At 43.1% G+C, this 26,760-nt stretch overlaps 1 protein-coding gene across 8 annotated transcripts in view; it reads right to left on the reverse strand.

Annotated features, from left to right (window-relative positions):
• Sv2b (synaptic vesicle glycoprotein 2B) overlaps window positions 1-26,760 on the reverse strand; it is a 180,320-nt gene that overhangs the window by 147,432 nt on the left and 6,128 nt on the right. The window contains exons 1-2 of one of the 8 annotated variants that reach the window (XM_074062048.1): window positions 20,179-20,196; window positions 17,881-17,964 (exon numbers count right to left, since the gene is read on the reverse strand). The exons of 5 other annotated variants lie outside the window; for them this stretch is intronic. The gene's annotated coding sequence lies outside the window, so the exon portion shown is untranslated. Of the gene's footprint in view, window positions 1-17,880; window positions 17,965-20,178; window positions 20,197-26,760 lie in introns of those variants that run through there. 2 more of the 8 variants (XM_074062051.1, XM_074062049.1) reach the window with 2 other exon arrangements.

Raw genomic sequence — 26,760 nt, forward strand, 5'->3', positions numbered from 1 at the left:
TTTGCTCAATAACAGGTAGCTCTGATGTTTTCCATGGTTTTTCCCACCCTACCTTGTAGGTAGGTTTATGCTGAGAAGCATGACATCCTCTATGTGGGAGGATCTGACACAGAGTGGGAGGAGGAAAAGATAATGGTGCTGAATGTCATGCAATCTGAAAGGGGAGACATCACTCCCAAAGAAAGAAAAATTGGTTCTCACATCATTCTTGAATCATTCTTCAAGGGGGAAGGTGAAAAATTCTTAGATGGCATAATGGTTAGTGAACCACCATCCATAGCACAAATACAATTATCTGTGGCATTCATTTTTTTTCTGAGACAATGTCTCGTTATGTTGCCCAAGTTGGCCTCAAACCCCTAGGTTCAAACCTCAGCCTCCCCAATAGCTTGGACTACAGGCATGTACACTACACCCTGTTTGGGATTAAAATTTCATGGTGGGAAAGAGTTTAGCACTCTGGGTAGGGACAGCTCAAAAGGCTCCTTGAGAGGTAATAAAAAAGACTGAAAAATTGCCATAGAGAGCCCGGAAACATGTAAGCAGAAAAGGGAAGGGTTGATTGGGAAACTAACATTCCGTCCCCAGAGTAGAAGGAAAGATGCAGGTGGGGCTAGCAGCACAAATTGGAGTTCAATCCTATCTACTGGAAACCTAGGAATGGTTTTTGGCATGGAGATGGTTTCATTATTGCTGTTGTTTTTATTTGTTTTTATTTGCTTTTTAAAGAAAAGGAGCTAATACAGATTGAACACCTTATAGATATTACACAAACATAGTCATGAAAAGTAGGCTTCCACTTAACAGAGCAGCAAGAGAAAACTGAGTTTCTTTGAACTAACAAGCAAAACCCTCCATTCCAAAGCTGTGTTCTTTTTAGACTGGCCATCTTCCCAAATTACACTGGACAATGCTTGATGTCCTGGAACCATGATTAAAGCGCACCCCTTTTTATTCTCTTAGGCGTCCTGGCTTGGATCATAAATAATCATACTGCATTGCAGCTACCTTGCTGCTCTGTCCATCTCTTTGTCCATCATAGGTACTTCCATGAAGTAGCCCTGAATCAGAGCAATTCTGAACAGACATTCTCATCAGAACAGGATAGGATGTGCAATGAAAAGAGAGTCAGGCAGGAATAGAAGGACTCACAATTTAAGAAATTTCAACATGCCTCGCTTTTTAAACCATCCTGCAAAACTCCCTCATGCCCATGTGGACCTTTTGAAGTTCAGAGAATGCAAAACCATACATGTGACCACAACAGATGTGTAGTTCCTGCTTCCTGTGGATAGCACTGACATCCACTGCAGAGGTGAACAAAAGGAACCAGAGGAAACCAGGGACTTTGTTGCCCAATGACCCTGCAGCCTGGGAACTGGAAATTCAGAGGGTGCATCCAGACAGCATCCACCCAGCTCCTGGTTCCTAGGTGGTGGATGTAAACCCACCTACCTGCCTTCTTCCTGACCCAGACATCATTTGCAGACCCTCACAGAGCTCAAAAAATTAACAACTGCAGGTTCAAGCAGGAAGTCGAAGCTTCTAGAGACATTCTATTTGTGCCTGCCTCTGAATAATTTAACACTCCCTCCAAAATAGACTATCATTACTTTGTCAGTTCCTTTGCATTTGAGCAGACAACCTCAAAAACAGAAAAAAAAAGTTCCCACACATATTTCCTCCAAGTAGTGGAAGAGACAGGTGGTGATTCAATTTTGTTCTTTTTTTTTTTTTATCTTTTTCATCAAAGCTCTTTGCTCACTGGTGCATCTGACACAACAAGAAACGCTGTCCTTTCATGTCTAATTAGCCTGGAGACCAAGTCTGCGTGCAGACAAGAGACGTAGGTGAAAATGCTTAATTCTTACAAAAGCACTGGTATCAGTTTCCACCTCCGCCACTCATTCTGTGTGTGATGGTGTTCAAGTCACTCAACCTTTATGATCTCAGTTTCTTCAGCTGCAAAATGTGAATAATATTGTGCCCCTGCCGTGGGTGTTATAGGATTAAATGAGCTAATTGGGCTAATTGGGCTTGTCTTCTATTTCTTCTTATATACTGGCCTTAAGTAAAATGGTGTCTGTTCTATAAAGAACCAGACAGACACAGCTTCCAGCTGTGCAGGAGCCCACTTTGTTTTTTCCCATTACTTATGCTGCCAAACACTAATGGGACGAACAACCTCCACACACACACACACACACACACACACACACACACAACACGTATATGTATACACATGTGTATGTGCGTTCAGCAGTTCAACCCAAATAGAGACGTTGGAATCAATTGAACCTAGTCCTGCTTGGCAACAATTAGATAGCCCTTAGTTTTATTCTGCATAAAAACTGTTTCCATGAACCTCATCCCACTTCCAAAACCCTTCCTCTGACCTCCTACCTTGCCCCCAGTTCATTGGCTACCTTCTCTCCGATCTTGACCCATCTTTGTCCACTCCTCTTCCCTCCCCTCCTCCCTCTACAGCATCTCTACCTGTTTCCAAGGCTACGCTTCTCCCTGGCTCCCAGCCTTACCCATCCTACTGGTTCTGAACTTGCATCTTTAAGCTCTTTCTCTTCATACTCTTAATATTTTACCCTGCAAAAATGCTTCAATAACATTTTACTTCAAACATTTCCTTCAACCCCTCTATCTTAAGACCTCACTCTATTGTCGCTCCTTCCTTTTGGCACCAAACATCCCAAAGACTGTCTGGTAACTGACTTGCTGCCCTTACATGCAAGGGTCTGGGCCCCTGGCCTTGCATCCTTTGTTCTCAGCACTGTGCTGACCTCTTGCCTCTCACCCACGTATGTCCTTGAAGCTCCCACGTATGTCCTTGAAGCTCTTGGCCGTCCAAACTGCCATTTGGAGCTCCCTCTTGGTTACTGCCTCCTTGACCCCTTCTTTGACAGACTTCTCCTGCTTTGGTCATTAGGACACCATTGAGACACCAGCTCTAGCTTTCCTCTTACCCTCCAATCTCTCTCTCTCTCTCTCTCTCTCTCCTCTCTTTTTCTCTCTCTCTTGATGATTTCAGCCACATCTACCACATTACACTTCAGCTCTAGCTTCACACTCCTGCCCTGATCTTCCTCCTGAATTTTCAACAGGCTCAGTCCTGCAGTCCCTGTCCTTCAAACCCACCCAACCCCCACTAGCCACAGCCATCTCTTTTGAGTGGCTTTTAGTATGAGCCCCATCGCTGAGCCCATGGTGAGTAGCAGGCACTGATACCTACCTACCTTATCCTAATTAACCTCACAAAATTCGTTCCATGGCCACCACTCTTTCCTCCATTGTACAGATGAGGAAGCAAAGACTGAGGAAAAGCATACCTGTGGTCACACTGTTAGTGAGCAACAGAACTCAGGTTCTAACCCAGGCTCACTGACTCCAGAGTAGAGGTCAACCATCATGAAGTCATGCTACCTCCATCCATAGACCACATTGGACCAAAGGAATCCCCTCCAAAGTAGACTTTGGTGTCCCCCCACCACACACACACACACACACACACACACAGGCACTCTACTTATCAATTTCCTCCATGGGGTCCCCAAGGCCATTATGGCAGTCACACAGCATAGTTTTACGGGCTCATCACATTAGACATCCACAAGTCACCTCTGCTCTGATTCTGTTCACCTTTGTAGGCACATCCGTGCACTCAATTCACACCACAGTTCTAGAATTCTCCCAAATGAGCTAACTACATCTTTTCTGTGCCTTTCCATCTCACTTGACTCAGTCACCAACAAAGCTCCCTAATTCTGACTCTGGAAAGTTGATTTCTCCTTCTGCAGCACAACGCACCCTTTATCTCTCTACCACCACTGCATTTCTCCTAGCTTATGAGATGGTCATTTGCTCATTTATTACACAAAGTTGACTAGTTTTCTTGAGGGAGGACAGCCTCAATGTAATTTTGGTGATATGTTGTATATCAACCCAAGGGCATGTTGAACGTTTGTTAAAAGGACTTGATTCCAAGGATCTCACACACCCACTGTCACTGTGGTCATTTTCCCAAGAGGAAGATGCTTGCACATGGCAGTGGTACTGATCTCAGATTCAATCTGAAACAGGTTGCAGACCCTGGGTGAGTCCCTGGTTCATTTGCTTTCTTGGATTCTGTGCAGGAATATCACAGTTACAAGCTGCAAAGATAATTTTAAAGAAAAGAACAGAACAGCCTTGGCATTCTGATGCCTCCTCCTGCTCTCCCATCCCACCATCTCAGAGGCCAGCCTCTCGGGATGACTCACTGTGGGCAAGAAGGGAACAGCTCCTGGAGGGGCTAGAAAGCTCTCCTAGACACAGAGTGGGGCTGGTGACGGGCTTTGTCCCTGGAGGGTGGAAATGCAGTTTGTGCACTACCTGGATTTGATTTGCGCCCTGGGGATGAAACTGACAAAGACAAGAGTCTTCAAGATGTATCCTCCTCCCCACCTCCAGTGGAAGAGGCTCAGGCACCCTAGGGAATGCTTTTCTCTGCAGAGAATCAAATATCATTATTCACCACCTTCTCCCCACTCTTCTTCTGGTCCATAAAATCTGTATCACTTTAATGCTTAGAATGAGGAAAAGAAAAAAACAAGCTCAAATAATTCTTTCACGGAGTTGTAGAAATAGCAGGACTCCTAGGACTATTTCTGTGCCCCAATAGGCAGAGGTTAAAACCTTAACACCACCTATGAGGCAGCACATTGGAGCACCAAATGGCATCTCAGCTCCTTACCCACACCAACGTCTTGCTGGGCCATCCCATGACTACTGTGCCTCTGGACTATATCTTTCCTTTCTCATCCAGAGTCAGGAGATGGTGAACAGCCTGCTTTCTAAATGCCTCCCAATTGGAGAACATCATTCTGAGTGAGGTTAGCCTGGCCCAAAACACCAAAAATCATATGTTCTCCCTCATATGTGGACATTAGATCAAGGGCAAACACAACAAGGGGATTGGACTATGAGCACATGATAAAAGCGAGAGCACACAAGGGAGGGGAGAGGATAGGTAAGACACCTAAAAAACTAGCTAGCATTTGTTGCCCTTAACGCAGAGAAACTAAAGCAGATACCTTAAAGCAACTGAGGCCAATAGAAAAAGGGGAACAGGAACTAGAGAAAAGGTTAGATCAAAAAGAATTAACCTAGAAGGTAACACCCACACACAGGAAATCAATGTGAGTCAATGCCCTGTATAGCTATCCTTATCTCAACCAGCAAAACCCCTTGTTCCTTCCTATTATTGCTTATACTCTCTCTACAACAAAATTAGAAATAAGGGCAAAATAGTTTCTGCAGGGTATTGGGGGGGAGAGGGAGGGGGCGGAGTGGGTGGTAAGGGAGGGGGTGGGGGCAGGGGGGAGAAATGAACCAAGCCTTGTATGCACATATGAATAATAAAAGAACAATGAAAAAAATAAAAAAATAAATGCCTCCCAAGGTGAGCCTTCCAGCCAGAGGATAGCTGGGCAGAGCTGTCAGTGCATGGGCATGGAGAGCAGGGCACTCTCCTGGCAGCCTCATGCCAAGGGCACAGCATAATGAGCTAGGCCTGGAACAGCTGCACAATGGTGCAGTCAGTCTGCTGTCCAGCCCGGCCTCTATGATCCTTAATTAGAACATCCTTAATTAGAGGTGCCTGGATTCACCTTCCTTCACTCTGCTCATGCTGTCTCATAGACACCTTTCTCTTCTCTCTAAGATGGCACCCAACACACAGGACAAGAAAGGGTAGAGAACATCTTACAAGCATCTGTGATGCTGCAAGCTTGACATTCATTTTGTCCTCACAAGAGCCCTTCAAGGTAGACACAGTCATCACCCCATTTTACAGAAGAGGAAGCTGAGGCAGGCTCAGAGAGATTAAGTAACTTGCCCAAAAATTGGACAATTGATGGAGCTAGCATTTCGGTCCAAGTTCTTTGATTCTGAAGCCCATGTCATGTACCCTAGGATTTTGAATAGAATAAGTGAGAGTGGGCATCCTTGCCTTGTTTCCTATCTTAAAGGGGAACCACCCCATCTTTCACCACTAGCTGTGATGTTGTTCACTATGAGTTGTTCTTCACAGATGTCCTTTATCAACTTGAGAAAGTTCCCTTCTATATCGAGTTTGAGTATTTGTAATCATAAAAAGGTGTTGGATTTTGTCAACAAAATGTTTTTCTGTATCATTTGACGTGATCATGTGGGTTTTTTCCTTTCATTCCACTAATGTGTTATATTACATTGGTTGACTTTTTCAGTGTTAAACCAATCTTGCATTCCTGGGACGAATGCCATTTGGTTATGGTAGATAATACTGGCTTTGTATGTTGCTGGATTTGGTTTGCTACATTTTCTATACATAAAAGATACTGGTTTGGCTGGGGGTGCAGCTCAAGTAATAGAGCACCTGCCTAGCAAGTGCAAGGTCTTGAATTCAGATGCCAGTACCCCTGAGAGAGAGAGAGAGAGAGAGAGAGAGAGAGGAAGGGGGGGAGGGAGAGATCTACAGTTTTCCTTTCTTATGATGGCTTTGCCTGGTTTTAGCCACTGGAACATTGTAACTATGAGACTGATATAATTAAGTAGTCATGGTAGACAGAATAATGGCTCCCTGAATATTTCCACATCTTAACCCTCAGAACCTGAGAACCTTACCTAGTAAAAGTACTTTGCAGACACGATTAAATTAAGGATCTTGAGATGGACGGATATGTAGGGAGGTCCAACATAATCACAAAAGTCCTTGTAAGTGAAAGAGGGAGGCAGGAAAGTTGAAAACAGAAACTTGAAAATGCTAAGCTACAGTTTCAAAGATAGAGGAGGGGCCACAAGCCAAGGACTGCAGGTGTCTCAAGCAGTGGACAGTGCAAGAGACCAGATTCTCCCATAGCATCCCCAGAAGGAATGTAGCCCTGCTGACTCCTCGATTTTTCACCCAGTGAGACCCATTTCAGACTTACAGACTTCAGACTATAAGATAAACTTCTGTGCTGTTTGAAGTCACTAAAGTTGTGATAATTTGTCACAACAAATGCAATATCCCAGGCCAAGGTTGAGCATTCACTCTAAGCCAATACAAAGGCCTGGTTTGTCAGTCCTGTTGCCACAACTCTCATTCCAGATGGTGAGATCAACCAGAATGCCACCTTATTTACAAGGATGGATCTATGCATAAGACAGAATCATCGTCTTGTCCAGCTCCTCCTCTTCCCTCATCAGGTCAACACTGGAAGTCAGGCCATACTTGGAAGGGTGGTGAGGAGCACAGAATGCGGGCAAACAGGAACCCATGTCTGGGTCTCCAGCCTCAAGCTCCCTGCACCGTCACCCTCAACAGACACAGCCTTGCTAAGGGTGACCTCAGTTCTGAGCTTGTCAGCTGAAAGCTGTCTTCTGTGCAGCAGTTGGAATACACTGTCGATATTGCCTTCTGAGAAAGTCAATTTCTAAGACAACTTGGCTGACCAACTTCTTAAGAGAGTTACGTGTGTTCTTTCTTTAGCGCTGTAACTATTAAATAAGTAATTTTTTTAAAGCATTTCCATTACAGGCACAGCCAAAGCCAGCACTCCACCAAAGTCAGCCAGTATGGTTATTACAGTTACCACTGTTGGTAATATGCCCCATGTTACACACTGTCAGGTACAGTGTGCCCAGGGTTCCTTTTGCTCTTTAAAGTGACTTCATTTCTCCACCCTGTCCCTCTACACTGATCCTAAACCTCCAAGTTCTTGAAGAAAGTTCACCCATGTACTGACCACATGATGGTAACACAGAGGCCGGCTGGGACCACTCCCGAATGACATGTAAGATGCTTTTCAATGAAAAGAAAAGCATATGAAGCCAAGTACAATGCCTGGTACAGAACAGAAACTTAACAATTGTTTATCCTCATTCGTACGTTCTCTCCCTGCTATGGACTGTGTGTTCCCTCAAAATTCCTGTTTGAATTCCTAGCCCCAATACCCACTCAGTGTGACTAAATTTGGACAGAAGGCATTAAAAAGGTAATTAAGTTAAAAATGAGGTTCTCAGATGGCCTCTAATTAAATGGCTACAGTTCTTATAAGAAGTTAGGACACAGACTCATGGAGGGAAGACCACATGAAGACACAGACAGAAGACCATCATCTGTAAGCCTGAGACAGATCTTATAAGAAAATAAATTTCTGTTGTTTAAGCCCTCTTCAGCTGTAGCAGAAGAATATACACTCCTCTTAGAGCTGGGGTTGTAGTTTAGATAAAGAATGCTTGCCTGGTAATTGTAGGGTCCTGGGTTCCATCCAGAAGAGAGAGAATGAGAGAGAGAGAGAGAGAGAGAGAGAGAGAGAGAGAGAGAAATACTCCCCTTTCAAGACCAAATACTTTTTTACATCTTTAGATAGCAAAGAGTTTTAGTGTGACTCATAAGAAGTCCCCAATACCTCAGAGGCCTGAAAATCTGTTTTATGGAGTAAGGAGCACATGTTTTTGCACAGACTCCCTCCCTCACCAGACTTGGCTGCTGTGCCTCGTGCTCCATGGAGGGTTTCTCACTTCCTGGGGAAGGAGGTGCCACTAGCTTCACGATCTGCCCATGAGCCCTGTTTGGAGAGTCGTGTATCACAGCCTCACGGAGGAAACACCGCTGGCATCACAGATACGAAAAACTGTAAAATCACAAATCGCAAATGACAGATTCGTGACTTCCCTGGGAAATAAATAGCTCGAACAGATGGGTGCCGAGGCTGGAAGATTTCATTTAAATCTTAATAGAACTTTGATAATTTAATGAATGTGGTAAGAAGAGAATGGTGAATCAAGACTGCAAGCCAGGACAATTTGCCTACCCTGATATTAACCCCAGGAAAATTTCCTATAATGAAGACCAACAAGGTTACAGGGACAAAATATTTCTCAAGGGGTTTAAAGCCTCCCCTCGAAACACCCCACAGTGGATGAGGTCTGGAGCAACACAGTGCACCTCTGGAAGGCACCTCTGTAGACAACAGTCCTGAAGACACCCATAGATGACTTCCACATCAGGATGAATTTATAGAGAGTCATGCAGAAGACACAGCCAAGTGTGCTCAGAGCTCAAGATGGTCCCTTCTGGAGACCAATTATCCAGTCTTTTCTAGGTTAATCTCTCCTTGCTCATCTCTGGAGAACTTCTATGAAGACATACTCCATAAAGACAGTAGCACAGGAGTCCGAAGACCTTGATCACAACTCTACCACGTATTAACTGTAGACTTGGAAGGAGTGGCTTTGCTTCTCTGTCCAGTGGGAATATACTCCCTTCCTTGCAAGAATTTATTGCAACTGATAACCAGAATATATAGGGAACTTAAAAAACTAAATTCTCCCAAAACTAATGAACCAATAAATGGGCAAGTGAACTAAACAGAACTTTCTCAAAAGAAGAAATTCAAATGGCCAAAAAACACATGAAAAAATGCTCACCATCTCTAGCAATAAAGGAAATGCAAATTAAAACCACACTAAGATTCCACCTCACCCCTGTTAGAATAGCCATCATCAGCAACACCACCAACAACAGGTGTTGGCGAGGATTCGGGGAAAAAGGAACCCTCTTACACTGTTGGTGGGAATGTAAACTAGTACAACCACTCTGGAAAAAAATTTGGAGGCTACTTAAAAAGCTAAACATTGATCTACCATTTGATCCAGCAATACCACTCTTGGGGATATACCCAAAAGACTGTGACACAGGTTACTCCAGAGGCACCTGCACACCCATGTTTATTGCGGCACTATTCACAATAGCCAAGTTATGGAAACAGCCAAGATGCCCCACCACTGATGAATGGATTAAGAAAATGTGGTATCTATACACAATGGAATTTTATACAGCGAAGAAGAATGAAATGTTATCATTCGCTGGTAAATGGATGGAATTGGAGAACATCATTCTGAGTGAGGTTAGCCTGGCCCAAAAGACCAAAAATTGTATGTTCTCCCTCATATGTGGACATTACATCAAGGGCAAACACAACACGGGGATTGGACTTTGAGCACATGATAAAAGCGAGAGCACACAAGGGAGGGGTGAGGATAGGTAAGACACCTAAAAGATTAGCTAGCATTTGTTGCCCTTAACGCAGAGAAACTAAAGCAGATACCTTAAAGCAACTGAGGCCAATAGGAAAAGGGGAACAGGTACTAGAGAAAAGGTTAGATCAAAAAGAATTAACCTAGAAGGTAACACCCACGCACAGGAAATCAATGTGAGTCAATGCCCTGTATAGCTATCCTTATCTCAACCAGCAAAAACCCTTGGTCCTTCCTATTATTGCTTATACTCTCTCAACAAAATTAGAGATAAGGGCAAAATAGTTTCTGCTGGGTATTGAGGGGGTGGAGGGGAGAGGGAGGGGGCGGAGTGGGTGGTAAGGAAGGGGGTGGGGGCAGGGGGGAGAAATGACCCAAGCCTTGTTTGCACATATGAATAATAAAACAATTTAAAAAATTAATGAATAAATAAAAGAAATTAAAAAAAAGAATTTGTTGCAAAAAGCAAAGGAGGTCTGCTCTTAATAAGCAAATAACTGACCTAGAGCAACACAAATCTTTGACCCCCCCAACATTTGTGCCTCACAAATAACAGTATGTGCTGGGACTACTCTGTATTTCATGTATTACTGCATGCAATGAACCACAGATCAACTCTCTTGGTTTTTCCTGAATACACAAATATAGGATCCTATGGTTTTATAGCCTGTCCACACTTAGTGAGATCTATACCCTCCATCATTCTCCCTCCTCCCCTTCCCCACTTCATAGAACAATTTCAACAGGTTTCATTCGTCTAATTTCATATATGAATACAAAATACATCCACAACACTCCCCCTCATTCCCCCTTTCTTATGCCCTGCCCCCCCGCCACTGGTACCCACTCCTGGAAAAGACTCATTTTACCCTCCTGTCCTTCATTTTTTTAAAGTGTATCTTGACAGTCAAAGAGGTTTCACCTTGGCATTTCAGACACATATATATCATGCTTTAGTCAAATCAACCTCCCTATTACTTACTCTTTCTCTATCACCAAGCTCCCCTATTATTCAACCAGCTCTTTAGTTTTTAAATCAACTGACAGACATTGAATACACATTGTTTGGAAATACGTATAATTGTGGATTATAAAGCTAATTACAATAACAGACATTTTTTTTTCTGATGAAAACACTTAAAATCTACTCTCTTTGCAATTTTCATGAATCTCTTGATCTTATTCCTCCTCTAGAACTGAGATTTTTATATCCTTTGACCAAGACCTGATCCCAGCCCCTGGTAACTCTTTTCAGATTCCACATCGAAGTGAGACTGTGCAGTATTTGTCTCTCTGCACCTGGCTTATTTCGTGTAATGCAATAATGTCCAGGTTCAGGTTCTCTTATCTCAAGGATGACTCAGAAAGTACAGGATTAAAAACAGACAAAAGATGGGGAAGATGATCTCCAGGCACAGAGTATGTTAATGAAGACTTCCAGCTTTGTTAAGTCTCTCAGAAAGACAAAACAGGATCCAGAGCTGGGGGAGCAGCTCTGCGTGTGCTAGAAAAAGGGAGCCAGGGAGTGCTGTCCAAGATGGGAGAGCCACCCTGCAAGAGAGAGCTGACTCACCAAAGATGACTCAGACAAGCAGGTCAACCGCAGGCACTCCTGCTTTCCAGACTGAGTCCCCAGGAAACACATCAGAGGAGCCCATTTGTATACACCAAGATTTAATTCTTGATGGAGGGTAAAGAGGGCATCTTTGATAAACCACTCTGAACCTGACCATGTGCTCACCTGATTTGTGGCCACAACATACCTGGATCTATAAGATAAAACTCAACAAGACAACAGAGGACAGGAGGAATTCACCCCCCAAATGGGAGACTGTTTAACACGTTAGGAGTACTTTCAACAGCAAAGCATGACTTTAAAAAATATTTTTAATATAAGTAGAGGTTAGTATTGATTTAAAGAGAGGTTAAAGCTAAAGAAGTAATAATAAGTAAATACATACATAAGTTGAGTGTTCCTTATCCAAAATGCTTAGGACCAGAAGTATTTCAGGTTTCAGGTTTTCTCAGATTTTGGAATATTTGCATATGCATAATGAGATTTCTTGGGGAGGGGACCAAGGTCTAAATGCAAAATTCATTTACGTTTTATGTATACCTCCTACACACAGCCTACAGGTAGTTTTACACAGTATTCTTAGTCCACCTGCATTTTGACTGAAATCCATCACACATGAGGTCAGGGGTGGAATTTTTGTGGCATCATGTTGGAGCGGAAAAAGCTTCAGTGTCTGCACATTTCAAATTCCAGCTTTTCTGGTTGGGAATTGCTCAGTGTGTAGATGCTTTTCTGAAGTGGGTGCAGAGGGGAAGGGAGTGACAGCGACAATTAATCTGCCTGGGCTGAGGACCCATGTGGTTAATGACAACTCAACTTTGACCCTTTAAATGGAGAGTGCTCATGAAATCTCAAGCAAAGACAGCTTTCCCCTAACATCTTTTATTTCCATTTTGCTGTGCTTGTTTCATTTTTCATTTTTACTTTTTCTTTGGGAAATTAAACCCAGACACTCAGGTACACTGACCACATGGGCTACTGAGCTATATACCCTCAGCTACTCTAACACATGTTTTATTTCAAAGAAAAAAAAAACAAGTTTCCAACACAAGAACTAAGCTTAACATGTTCACAGTCTAGCTCCCTGACACTTTAAACCTTGGGACCGAATTTGCAGAGTCTTCAGGGAGGGGTAGATTATAGAGTTTCTTAGCTCCAGTGTCAGAGTCAGAAAGCCTTGAGTGAGTATCCCAGCTTGATCACTTACTATCTGAGTAATCCTGGGTAAAATGGAAGGATTAAATGAGATACAAAATTTAAAGAATGCAAAGCCCAGCACAAAATAAGTTCTCAAAAGCTGTTATTTCCCATTATTTGATTTTCATTCTCTAAAGGCAAAGCTGTACGGTGGGATGAGAATACACAGTGAGTAAGTAAACATTCCTGATTTTACAATGCCAGTTCTCATCAAATTAATTCGTAATATCATTAAACTGTAATGTAATTCCTATTCATATTCCAGCAGGAATTTTTTAACTTGACAACACAATTCAGTAATTCATCCGGAAGAAGAAAAAGGAGAAGATAGCCAAGCAATAGTTTAAAAAAGGACTTGTACTGCTATGTATTAAAACATAACATCAAGTGAAAATAATTATACTGGTTTTGATACAAGAGACAGACCAAATGAAACAAAATTATACAATTCACTGGAGAAAAGGACTACTCATTCCATGCCACTAAGAAAAACAATAGTTAACATGAACTAAAATATAACTCCCTATTTCATACTACAAGTCATAAAAAGTCCAAATAAATTAAAAGGTCATGTGTAAAATTAAAAACAATAATTAAAATAACCAAAATTTACCAATGAATACCTTCTTGATTTGAGAGTAAAAAAGAACTTCCTATGCATTAAAAGGAAGGGGTTTTAACAGAAAATACTGGTAGTATGAATACATAAATACCTAAATTTCTACATGGCAAAAAGACTCTAAGAATACAAAATTAAAGTCAAAATCAACAGGAAAATATTTGCAATAATCCTGAGAGTCACCAATTTAATGTCCTCAGTCTACACTGAGCTTTTACTGAAAAATAGTAACACTCAATTTAAGATGGACATGGAAAGACCAGGGCCAGGCCTGGAAGCTCACGCCTATAATCCTAGCTACTCAAGAGAAAGAGATCAGGAGGATCAAGGTTTAAGGCCAGCCCAGTAGAGTTAGCAAGGAAACCCCCACCCATGTCAACAAATAGCTGGGCATGGTGGTCACACAGCTGTCATCCCAGCTGTGTGAGTAGTGTTAATAACAGGTCCAGGCTGGCCCAGGCAAAAATGCAAGACACTACCCTAAAAATAACTAAAGCAAAAAAAGAATGGGGGAAGGGGCCATGGGTCAAGTGGAGAGCATCTGCCTAGCATATGTGAAGGCCTGAGTGCAAACCCCAATACTGTCTCACCTAAGAATCTGACAGTGTTTGATTTTTCTTTTAATGACCATATTTGCCATAAGCAAAGATGCATCGAGTAGACACTCATCCATTGGTAGCTTTTGGGTGAATTAAAACAAACTGCCCAGAAGTAACACAGAAGGACCTTATCACTTGTAGATTTCCCTAGTTGCCAAACCTTATTCCCTAGCAAGCATCATCTCCTGAGAAAATAATCAGCATAAGGAAACCAACGACTTGGATGGAAAACTTGAAGACTCACTCATTTCAACAATAGTTGAGGGCAATTTCCAACTTCCAATAGCTGGGACAAATCCCACTGGGGATATCAGATCAGTTTATAATAATCAGAGCCAGGAGTGGGATTGGTCACTAGTTCCATTCAGGCAGGTCACTGAATAGCCCAGACACAAGCATGAGACAAGCGAATTGCTCACCATGGCAACATCTCAAATGATAGAGTACCTTGGGTACATCTTAATTTATTCCTTCATCCACTTTAGTCATTTAATCTCTTCTTGAGAGCTGAGAGATTGACAAATTTAAAAAGAGTTTATCTTTTCTTAAAAAATCAGCTCTAATCACTAGGAAAAACCTATCCCCTCACCCCTGGAAATGGCAACGGTAGGCTCCCTACCCCCATTTTTTTATGTGCTCTGGACTCTGCCCGATTCTAAAAAGTGGAGCAACTGGCCAAGCATCCTGCAGGCCGATAGAAGCCATGGATTAAGAGTAAAAGCCGGGAGCCCCGAGCGGATCAACGAGCATGCCCTCAGCCCCCCAGCCCTGCCTCTGCACAGCCAGAGCTCACTAACCAGTGCAGAAAGCAGTGTGAGGCTCCGAACAGAGCCGAAGGGAGGAGGGAGAAAAGCCAGAGGTGGGGAAGCAGCAGCGGCAGCAATACTTAGCGCTGTAACAGGACAGTGTCCCTCCCTGGCATTGCTCTGGTTTGGACCCTTTTCTTGCGACAGTGTTCAGCCTCACCATGGCCATTGAGTGCTGAGGAGCCTCTCAGAAAGGGGCAGCTGGGACCCACTTGAGAATCACCAGCTGGCCACACACCTGGCCACTTCTCCAGGCAGACTTTGCATTTCTGCTCCTCCCCCTAAGCATCAGGCCCTGTCCTGGGAAGCCTCCTGCATCTTTCCAAGCTCTCATCAAATGCAATAGAAAGATATCCTCTTCTTCTCTTGTCACTCATCTGTCTCTGCTGATATGAACCATCCATTAAACCTTCCACCTGTCCACATTTTCATATTAAAACTTGGCTCTATGTCGTCACTTGGCCTATAGTTCAGGGCACATACCACACCCTCTGTGATCTCCATTCCTCTACTACCACAGGTCAGCCAGCACCCAGCCAGGGTGCCAGATGCCCACCTCCCTTCTTGCAAGAATCTCCAGTCCCTAGGAGGGAGTCTGTCCGAGACCCTGCACTTGGCTTCGTGGTAAACCAAACATCTTTCACCTCACTGTAGGGAAAGATTCCAAAGGTCCTACCTTCTCTTTTTATCCCTATATTTCCAGAAACCTGAGGGCTTAGAGCTGAGGGCACCACAGCCAGTTTTGACACCTCTTAGAAAGTTGTTAGGGACACCAGTATTTAAAAGTACAGTGTCTGAGACTTGTTATTTTCAACTTTGCACTCTGAGTGTACATTGAGAGGCAATGTGAAAGTCCCACTCACCATCCTGTTACATGTAACTCGCTTTGGTAGATCAAATTATCAATCCTAACTCTTCCCCGTGTAATATGGTGATCACTCACATTCTTAGACAAAAATTTGCAAGATCTGTCACTGTGAGAAGAATATACTTTCCCTAGTCACTTATGTGGGCTTTGGTTTGGTCACATGATTTGTGCTGCCCAATGAAATGTTAGCAAACCTGACTTGTACAGAGGCTTACAATGTGCTGGGACAATGTGACATCTCTCGTGTCCTCATACCTTCTGCCATGAGAGTAATATATTCCCAGTAGCATCCAGGTAGCAAAACCTGAACTTGACCTGCAGCATCAAAGACAGCACCCCAACTGACTGGAAAACTCATAAGTGAGATTAAACACATTGTATCAGCCGCTGAGATGATCGGGACGGTTTGTTACACAGCACCATTACTACACAGTAAAAACTGACTGATACACTTGCCATTGTTCTGAGCATTGCATCATCACCTCATTTAACTCATTCCTCTTAATAACAACTGTATGAGGTAAAGCACTCATTTTTTTTTTACTCAGTTTTTGTTTTTTTGTGTTTGTTTTTGTTTTTTATTGTTGTGCTGAGGGTACATAATGGCATTTATAAAAGTTCTTACAATAAATCAAATATATCATACTTGAATTTACCCATCCATCATTCTCCTTTATCCTCCCCTTCCCCCCATTCCTAGAATAGTTTCAACAGGTCTTATTTTCCCATTTACACACATGTGTACACAGTATTTGCAGCATTTTCACCTTCCTACACCCTTTCCCTACTCCTCCCCACTCCCATTGATACCAACCCCTAGACAAGACCTGTCCCACCCTCCTGTTCTTTGATTTTGTAAAAGAAAAAAATCACATTTTTGTTTGTTTAAGATAGCAAGACGGGGAATTTCCTTGTGATATTTCCATGTACATATGTATTATAACCCAAATTGGTTCATCTCCTCTACTTTTCTTCTTTCTACCTTAGTCCCCTTCTTATGGTGATTTCAACAGGCTTAAAAATTCTATATTCATTCTTGTATAGAAAGTACATCAACCATATTCACCTTCTTATCTTCCTTCTTTTACCCTCCCTCTCTCATATGTGACCTCCCCTTAGCACGACCTGTTTTTCATTATATTGCTGTATATGTAGTAGGGCTATGTTCCACATATGAGAGAAAACACGCAGAATTTGGTTTCTGAACCTGGTAAAGCATTCTTTAATATTATCCTTGTTTTACAAGCAAGGAAATTGTGTATTTAAGCACAATTAGTAAGTGAAAGAGGTAAGCTTCAAACCCCGAAATCTGACTCCAGAGCCTATATGCTCATGAAACAACAACAACAAAACAAAACAAAAGAAACAAAAGACAGCTCTTTGCCATCCAAGTCTGTCCTCTGGTATTGACCTTGGACTCCAAACCACAACAGCTGCTTAGGAGCTCCCTGTCAGTAAAAGCCTGATCAGATCCCAAGAGGGAAGTCCATTTTCATAACTCTGTCCATGCATGCAAAGAAGCTGAGATAGGCTTCCCTTCCAGAAGGCATGACCCTTCTCTGACCTTTGAAGAAGGGAAGTCCCACTGGGAATTCTAAGCAAGGAACAATCGTGCCATTATGAGGTACAGTCACACAGGGCTCTGCAGAGAAACACAGCACACCTCATGCTCCAACTGTTTTTATTCTAAGCAAATATCTCTAGACTTTTTATTCTCTTGAAAATTGTTATACCATTGCCAGCTGCTGGGATAATACAAATAACTTGATAATAGCAAAGCAATATGCCATCCCGTGTTCAAACACTGGCACACAACAACAAAGCAGCCCACAGTGTCAGTTCTCATTCACAGCCTGCAAACAGAAGCAACACAAATGAAGGCCACCCACTCCCTTCCACCCTCAGGAGGACAGAGCAGCAGGCAGTATGGTCCCAGGATTGATTGATTTTTTTTCTGTTGTTGTTTTTTACTCTTCAGCTTCCAAGATGTTCTAGGCTCAGGAAGGATGTGCAAAGTCACGCTCTTTAGCAAATAACTCAATGTGATTGATTGACAGATGCACCTCTTCTCTAGCCAAGTTAGTACACCTGTGAGCATCAATTGCACTTAAACAAGATAGCAATTCTGAAGTCACAATAGAAAATTGTATACATGTACTTACACATGCATTTTCTTTATATACGTACACAGAGCTTACTTGAGAGCAGGGATCATATCTTCCTTGTCTGCTACTGACTCCAGCTCCCTGGGCAGTCAACAAAAATATATTGATAAGTAAACAGATATAAAAGGGATTTAAGGGAGAAATATCCACCTTTGAGTTTTGGGCATTTTAATTCTTAAAATGCAAGAGTAGGACAAGCAAAATGGTTGTGAAAACTTGAACCTGTTATTTAAAAAGGGGGGGAGATAGAGAAACAGCCCAACTTTCGAAGACTCCAATGCTCACCCCCAAAATTAACACTGTGTGATCTTTATTTGAGCAAGAGAAACCAGTTCAGTGTGTGTGATGGGTATCTGTGTGTTTTGTCTGCCCATCAACCGTGTTTCTTCTAACAGTAACTCCCTATTTCTCCTTTAAGGAACTCCCCTCCCCTCACTGCAAGGAATTTTGGGACTTACAGTTATGGGCCCTTGGGTATAGCCATGACCCCACCTGGGCCTGGCAGAGTTCTCTCATCTCAGAGTGTGACTCTTGTAACTCAGTGGTAAAGCATTTGCCTAGTATACACAAGGCCCTGGGTTTGATCCCCAGTACCCTCCCCCCCCCACACACACACAAATCCATATCATCGATCTTGAGCTGAATACACAAAGCCAGAAAACTGTTGGGGGACTCAGCCCTTTGGGGGTGTTTCCAAATAGCTCATTTATTGGCAAGGGAGCATGCTGCACTTTTCAGGCAGACTGGAGATTCCCCAGAACACAATCTGGAATTTGCATCAGCACATGAGGCCTCTCCCAGATTCACTGCTTTGCTCTTTAAAGAAGGCCCTTTCCCCAAATCCTTCACTGGAGACCAGCAATGACAGAGAACTCCAAGCCAGAAACAGGGGTTTGAATCACAAATCTGTCACAAGAAGTAAGTCATCTCCTCTCTCAAGGCCGTAGTCTCTCTCTCTATAGTATTAAAGTGCCACAAAGAAGCTTTGTGTGTTGGTTCAATAGAAATTGACTGCTTGGATCCTGGGCCTCAACAACACAAAGTTAACATTGTCAGAGCCAGCAGGGCCTGGAGTTTAAAGCAGTTAATCCCTAGGCTGGATGACTCGGACAAAGAAGATTAACCTCAGACGAGAGAGCCACCATCCAAATATAGAACAACCCCAAGCACACATATTAGAAAAAGGATGAACCTCCCCACACACACCCTCTCTTGTACAGTTTTGTTCTCAAACCCTTTCAGTCAACTGATAGATTAGCCCTTCAGCACCTCAAGATTAAAGCACTGGATGGCTGGGACCCTCTCTGTGTTTCTTCTGCTGCCTTTCTCAGTTCTCCAATCCATGCCCATCATTTCTCCTTTGAAATTTGCAGATTGCTTTACGGTTCTCTAAACGTGCTAGGTAGTAACTATGTTTGAGGTCCGAGCTACAGTACTAGCCAAATGGCACAGTCATGGGTCCCAGGGAGTCTTCTGTTCACGCCATGTACCCTGCTAAGCTCTTGACAATCATTATCTCCTTCAATGCCCTTCAACCATCCCAGAAAGCAGGTCTTAACAATGACCGTTTTACAGATGAGGAAACTGAAACTCTCAGAAGTTAAGGCCTTGCTCAAATCACACAACTTGTTAAGTATCAGAGCGAGCCTCCTGGCTTCAAACTGATATGCAGTTCTAGAAGTACTCCCATCATTTTGGGGAAGTCAGAACAATGGGAGAATATTGAACTTCCATCTCAAGAGAGCATGTGTTTCTGAAAAATGGGATGATTAATACGATTTTTCTGCATTGAGAGAGCTCCTGATAAGAAACTCCACAGTCATCCCCGTCATAATTTTTTCATCTTTGAATTATTCAGAAAGGTTCTTCTGGCAGTCTATTGTACTGCCAGCAGTTTGTGAGAAATCACACAATGAAACTTCAGCTCTGTTGACATTGTAGAGTATCAATCTGTTGACACTGATATTGTAGAGGCTAACCTCTACAATAAACTCGAAGACATCAGCAGTTTAACATAAAGTTTATTTCTTGCACTTGAAACAGCTCTGTACAGGGCCAGTCTGCAGGTGGGGAAAGAGCCTGCAAGAGGTTCCATGAGTCCATCTCACCCCTTCTCAACCCATCAGGGAAAACTACATGTGGCCACACCCACCCGCAAGGGAGGCTGGGAGATGTACTCTGTAGAAAACGGAAGAAAAAGTTTTGATGAACAGCTTGCCAGGCTCTGCCACAGCTCTAAGAAAACATACTTAATGTGGCTATTTCTAAATCAAGAAAATAATTAAAAATACTTACATGGAGAGTGGCAGACTGTGGGTAGGTTTTTTATCTTCTTTTCCCAATTATCTGGATTACCTATAGGGTGGTTTTAATATAGTCAGAAAGACAGGGAAGGGAGAACCGGTGGCAGAATTCCCTGATCAGTAAGTCTCTGAGCATTATGGACGGAACCACGGGAACCAGATAGAAATGCTGCTTCTCTGAGCCCTTTCCTCTCTCTTCCACGCCACTTATTCTGGGCAACTCAGGGTCTAACAGCTTCCTTTCTTTGTTAAATCTTTTCCGTGCCTCTGTGGGTCCTTCTGTGCCTTACAGCACCACCAAGATATCAATCACACTTCCAAAACTGTTGGTTTCTATTTGGATGGATGTCTGTGGTCAAGGCCAAATCAAATATCCGATCTACTCAAGTCCCACAGCCAAGGCTGTGGCTGAAGCACAGGACAGTGGTGACCTCACACTCACAGAACCATTTCAAGGAGCCAAGACACTCAGCTTCTCTGCATAGCACAGCAGTTCTTTGACTATTTCCTCCTTGACACACCTGACAATAGTTTTAAACCCACAAGAGAGTTCAGTGAGTGCCCAGACATTTTCCACCTAACTTCTCCTCCCCAGATCCCCTTTCTTCATTCCCATCCCCTGGCCATACCACCTCAAACCTTGTGTTTTAGCCACAGCATGCCACTTATTAGTCCAAAATCAACCTTGCACTTTCGGATCTGCATACTTCTCTCCAAGCTACTCCCTCTGTCAAGAATACTATTCTCCTCTCCACTGCCCACCTAGAAAACTCCTATTCACCATGCAAGGCTCAGTGAACAACACCCCTACTCTATGCAATAGCTTTGCCTAGGCTTCAGTCTTCTCTCCTCATGCAGCAGTAGGAATTGCTTCTAGCATTGTGCTCCCATAAACAATCAATCTGTATATTTCTCTGTGGTGTCACCTTCTCATGTTCTATTCTAATTATTAATTAATGAGCTTTCCTATGGTGGAACCCAGGCAGTACAGACCCTGTAGGACCTAGCCAATAAAGGAAGCTTGGCCCCCACCCAAGTCCAGCTTCTCTGATGAGTCAAAAGTGTGGGGCCAAGAGTATGTGGCCATGTGAGCTCCTGAGCTGAGAAAAAAATGGTCTGGGGAGGTTATTACCTGTGCCCTGCTTTTACTATGCTTACAGGTAACCTAGGCATCTTGTTAAAAAATTTGACTCAGCTGGTTTAGAGTGAGGTCGGAAATTCTGCTTTGCAAACAGTCTCCCAACTGATATGGATGCTACTGATCCAGGACCGACACTGGAAGTGGCAAGGCCCTGGGGTTTGTTGCATGCACCTGGGGCAGGAAGAGTGGCAAATCTCAAAGACCTCTACTTCCAGAAGATGACAGCTTTTGGAGAGAGGAAACAGGTGCCCTTCTGATAAGGTTAAAGCTTCAGAGACAAGGCCTAGAATGTAGCACTGGTAACATAAATGTCTGCAGAATCATATGGTTCAGGTGTGGACCCAACTCAAACTTAGAGTCCAGAATAAATGAAGTCAGGTTATGCAGAGGAACACAAGCAAATTTTTCTCCTTTTGTCCTTGCAGAATCCAGGGAATTGGTCTCAAAGTTGTAAAAGATACTTGGTTGTGGAATATGCGTTCTGTTAGAGCCTGTCACCATCAAAGACACATGAAGTTGGGCCCTTTGTGTACCTACTTAAGTGTCTCCAGTTTCAGGTGAATATTGGCGCTCAGAGGGAGCCTAGGGGTAGGGCAGGTAGCCAGGCATCAGCAAGCTCCCTCTGGAAGGCAGAGGTCATAGCAGCAAGGGTGGGAAAGACCACAGAGATTCTGAATTGAAGCCCAGCACCTGCGATGTGACAGCTGCAGCCCAGCACAGCTTCTCTGCCACACATGTGGCTGGCACCACCGAAAAACAAACAAAACAAAAAAAGGCATCCATCAAGGGAGTGATGGAAAATGGCCCAGAGCCCTACCCTGTTTTCTCATTGCCTCTCACCCTTCCTCATCTACTTCTTCAGGGTTCCACTGGAGTTTATCTTCCATTGCTTTAAGCTACTGGTGTGCCATTGCTTACAGAAAGATTCCCTATGGTAAAGCTTAATGTTTATACTTGCTTTAAACAGAGGAAAAGTGGCTTTAAGCAACCAGTATGGGGTGGACCTTGAGTTCTCCAGGGTCAAGGTCAGGAACTTCTGACATTGATGTCAGAAGTTCTTCAGCCCCATCTCCCAGGCCCAGGACTCTGCCCAGAGCAGACCCCCCAGGACGCCTTTTCCTTCCCCTTGAACCCCACATTGCAGCTGGACTCCACGCTCAGTGCCATCTGCTGCATCCCTGATCAGGAGAGAAGCCACAATCAGATTCCGTGTCTGGTCAGAGAACAGGGGCTGCTGGCAAAAGAACTGCAGCCCTCTCTGGGCCTGGGTGCTGGGAGCCAGGCAGGGGACATCCCAGAGGATTAAAGCATTTGGAGGAAGCTGCTGAGGTGCCTACCCACCTCTCACCTGCCTGGAAAAACTAGTGGGTTTCTACATAGAGGGTTTACAGGCATAGCAAAGAAGGGGACCCAAACCCCATTTTCCTGGACTGTCATATGAGCTTATATTGCTGCAGCCCCAACGTGGGCTCTGGTCCTCTCTCTTTCATCAGTGTACTATGAGGCCTTAAATAATTTCCTTCTCCAAGTGTAGCTTTCTCCATGGCTTAAGAAAGAGCTTAAATGTCCTGCTTGCTAAGCAAACTTCCACTCTGAAACACTAAGATCCTATAGTTCACTAAGGCATCCCACTGTCTTGAATTTACTGTGCACCTGAACAGAAACCTGACTGTGAACTTTTCATTTAAACAAAGCCTACCCACACTTGAAGGATGATGCACAGCTCAGTTAACCACAGACATGTCCTTTCCTTCTTCTCCTTATCAAGTTCATTTGCAGGCCTCTGTCACAGAAAGACCATGAAAACAAAGTATAAATCACATGCATCCCTGCCTACATAAGTTCTGGAAGCACAGAGCTTTTGCCAACACATACGCAACACCCAGGCATCAGCAAACTCCCTCTGGAAGACAGAGGTCATAGCAGCAAGAGTGGGAGAGACCACAGGACACAGGGTGGACACAGGGCATACTTAATAGCACCCAGCTCTCAGCTTGATCCCTGTAATTCAAGAAAGCCCAAATCACCTTCTCTTGCATCTATGCAGAGGTGGCAAAGAAAGAAATAGGGTCATGCATCCACCTCTGCAAAGGGTATGTTCGTCTGTGAGTTCTTTTCTCTAGGCCTTCTATGTCTATGTAAAATGGACATAGAAGAAAAGGTTTACATGATCTGCCTACAATCTCTGCTTTTGCTTCTGGATCAAAGATCATATACTCAGTTTTCCCTCTGAACTCCTAGATATATCATCAGCAAAACCCAAACCTCCACTGATGTCCTGAGCATTGATTGCAGTTCACCTAACAGTGGTTCCTGTCCTACTGTCTTAGTCTGTTATGTGTATCACAAAATACCCAAGTCTGGGTATCTTATAAAGAAAATAGGTTTTTTGAGCTTCCATTTCTGGAGGTCCAAGAGCATGGTACCTACATCAGCCAAACTTTTTTTTTTTTTTTTTTGCCAGGGAGAAACAGCTACTGCCTGGAATAGGGAGAAACAGAGTCTCCAATCTGATAGGGAGGTCTGTGTCTACATATTCCAAGCAACTCAGAAACTTTCATCACAAAATTCCAACAAACTGTGGGGCATTTCAGAACTGAGTTGAGTGAGTTGGCTTGCTATGACAAACAGAAGGTTGGCTTGCGTCTGAGTCATAGGGTTCATTATTACCTACTGGTCTAATTTTGAACATGATGGGCCTCGGGCAAATAATCTTGTGAGCAGCACTGCCAAGTTAAATGACAGGTTCTCAAGTCTCCCTTCACGTGGAATCTTTAAGTCTTTCAACTGACATAGGTATCATTGAGTCAACATTTGGACCAACCTAGTTCAAAGCCCAAGAATAAGAAGGGATTGCAGAACACCTATCATCCCTCTCACCATCATCATCACCACCACCATCACCTTAATTTCATAACTGAGGAAACCAAGGCTTCACAGAAATCAGTGAATCTGCTCAAGTTTACACAGCTAGACAGTAACAAAACTTGAGTCCAAACTCAGTTCTGTCGGAATCCAAAACCCATGGCTCCATCCTGTGCCCCATGTGGTCACACCTAGTATCTACACATTAAGAAAAAAGGCCAACTTGCTCTTTCACACAGTTCCTTCTAGGCGTTGTATTTGTCTGTCTTCTGTTGCTATAATAACCTACCTGAGGCTAGATACTTTCTAGCATGTACTCTAAAAGGATAAAAGTCCAAGACTGAGTGGCCCCATCTGTTCACCATCTGGTGAGGGCTCGATTGACCTCATTGCAACATGGCAGAGGAGCAGAAGAGGAGCCAGCCATGTGCTGAAGATCTCACTTCATAACAACTGCTCTCACAAGGACTAACGCACTCCCTAAGGCTGGCCTTCATTTCTTTTGAGGAATGCTCCCATGACTTAATTTCCTTGCACTAGACCCCACCTCTTAAAAGTTCCACCACCTCAACACTACCACACCAGGGTAGTGTGGGATATGAACCTTTGACACACTCAATCCAGGTCCAAACCATACCATAGCAGTCTTCAATCCTTTCTTTTCAACAATTCTTTCTCTCTCTCTCAATCTCTCTCTCTCTCTCTCTCTCTCTCTCTCTCTCTCTCTCTCTCTCACACACACACATAGACATACAAAAACTACTTTCAATTGCAGTGTCTGATTTTTCTTATTTCAGTCTCTCCTACCCTCAAATATCACTGCAAACAAAGCCCGCACTCACACAAAATCAGTCACATAGTGAGGAGTAAATGAATAGCAGCTACAGTGTGAGAGTGCAGTCACTCAGCTCTCTCATTTTCCAAAAAGGCTATTGGCTATTTCTCTCATTTTATAAACAGAAACATATTATACAAGATACTGTAGAAGTGGGATTTCTTTTTTTTTTTTTTTTGAGCAAGATGCTCACATTTTTTTCACTCGGCATAAATTGATTTAAATAAATTTCTCCCTTTTCAGGATTCTTTCTTGCTTCTGCTTCATCTTAAATTAAAAGCAGTACAATAATAACCCAAGAACATCACACCCCTGAATTTCAGCCACTTCGCTCTGAAGGAGCTTATCTCCTTTTTTTCTAAGTAGAAGCTATTTTGTTTGTTTGTCTCCATGTGTTCTTCTCTGACTTTTCATCACATATTGCTTTCTATAAGTCAGAAGCAATTGGAGTCTTCACATTTAAAGTCTGTTTCAAGGATCTTAATATCAGACCCCAAACTCTTAAGTTGATACAAGAAAGAGTAGGAAATACTCTGGAGTTAGTAGGTATAGGTAAGAACTTTCTCAATGAAACCCCAGCAGCACAGCAACTAAGAGATAGCATAGATAAATGGGACCTCATAAAACTAAAAAGCTTCTGTTCATCAAAAGAAATGGTCTCTAAACTGAAGAGAACACCCACAGAGTGGGAGAAAATATTTGCCAATTATACATCAGACAAAGGACTGATAACCAGAATATACAGGGAACTTAAAAAACTAAATTCTCCCAAAACTAATGAACCAATAAAGAAATGGGCATGTGAACTAAACAGAACTTTCTCAAAAGAAGAAATTCAAATGGCCAGAAAACACATGAAAAAATGCTCACCATCTCTAGCAATAAAGGAAATGCAAATTAAAACCACACTAAGATTCCACCTCACCCCTGTTAGAACAGCCATCATCAGCAACACCACCAACAACAGGTGTTGGCGAGGATGCGGGGAAAAAGGAACCCTCTTACACTGTTGGTGGGAATGTAGACTAGTACAACCACTCTGGAAAAAAATTTGGAGGCTACTTAAAAAGCTGGACATCGATCTACCATTTGATCTAGCAATACCACTCTTGGGGATATACCCAAAAGACTGTTACTCCAGAGGCACCTGCACATCCATGTTTATTGCGGCACTATTCACAATAGCCAAGTTATGGAAACAGCCAAGATGCCCCACCACTGACGAATGGATTAAGAAAATGTGGTATCTATACACAATGGAATTTTATGCAGCCATGAAGAAGAACGAAATGTTATCATTCGCTGGTAAATGGATGGAATTGGAGAACATCATTCTGAGTGAGGTTAGCCTGGCTCAAAAAACCAAAAATCGTATGTTCTCCCTCATATGTGGACATTAGATCAAGGGCAAACACAACAAGGGGATTGGACTATGAGCACATGATAAAAGCGAGAGCACACAAGGGAGGGGTGAGGATAGGTAAGACACCTAAAAAACTAGCTAGCATTTGTTGCCCTTAATGCAGAGAAACTAAAGCAGATACCTTAAAGCAACTGAGGCCAATAGAAAAAGGGGACCAGGTACTAGAGAAAAGGTTAGATCAAAAAGAATTAACCTAGAAGGTAACACCCACGCACAGGAAATCAATGTGAGTCAATGCCCTGTATAGCTATCCTTATCTCAACCAGCAAAACCCCTTGTTCCTTCCTATTATTGCTTATACTCTCTCTAC

This window comes from Castor canadensis, chromosome 19 (assembly GCF_047511655.1).
Source record: "Castor canadensis chromosome 19, mCasCan1.hap1v2, whole genome shotgun sequence".
In the NCBI taxonomy this organism is placed as follows: domain Eukaryota; kingdom Metazoa; phylum Chordata; class Mammalia; order Rodentia; family Castoridae; genus Castor; species Castor canadensis.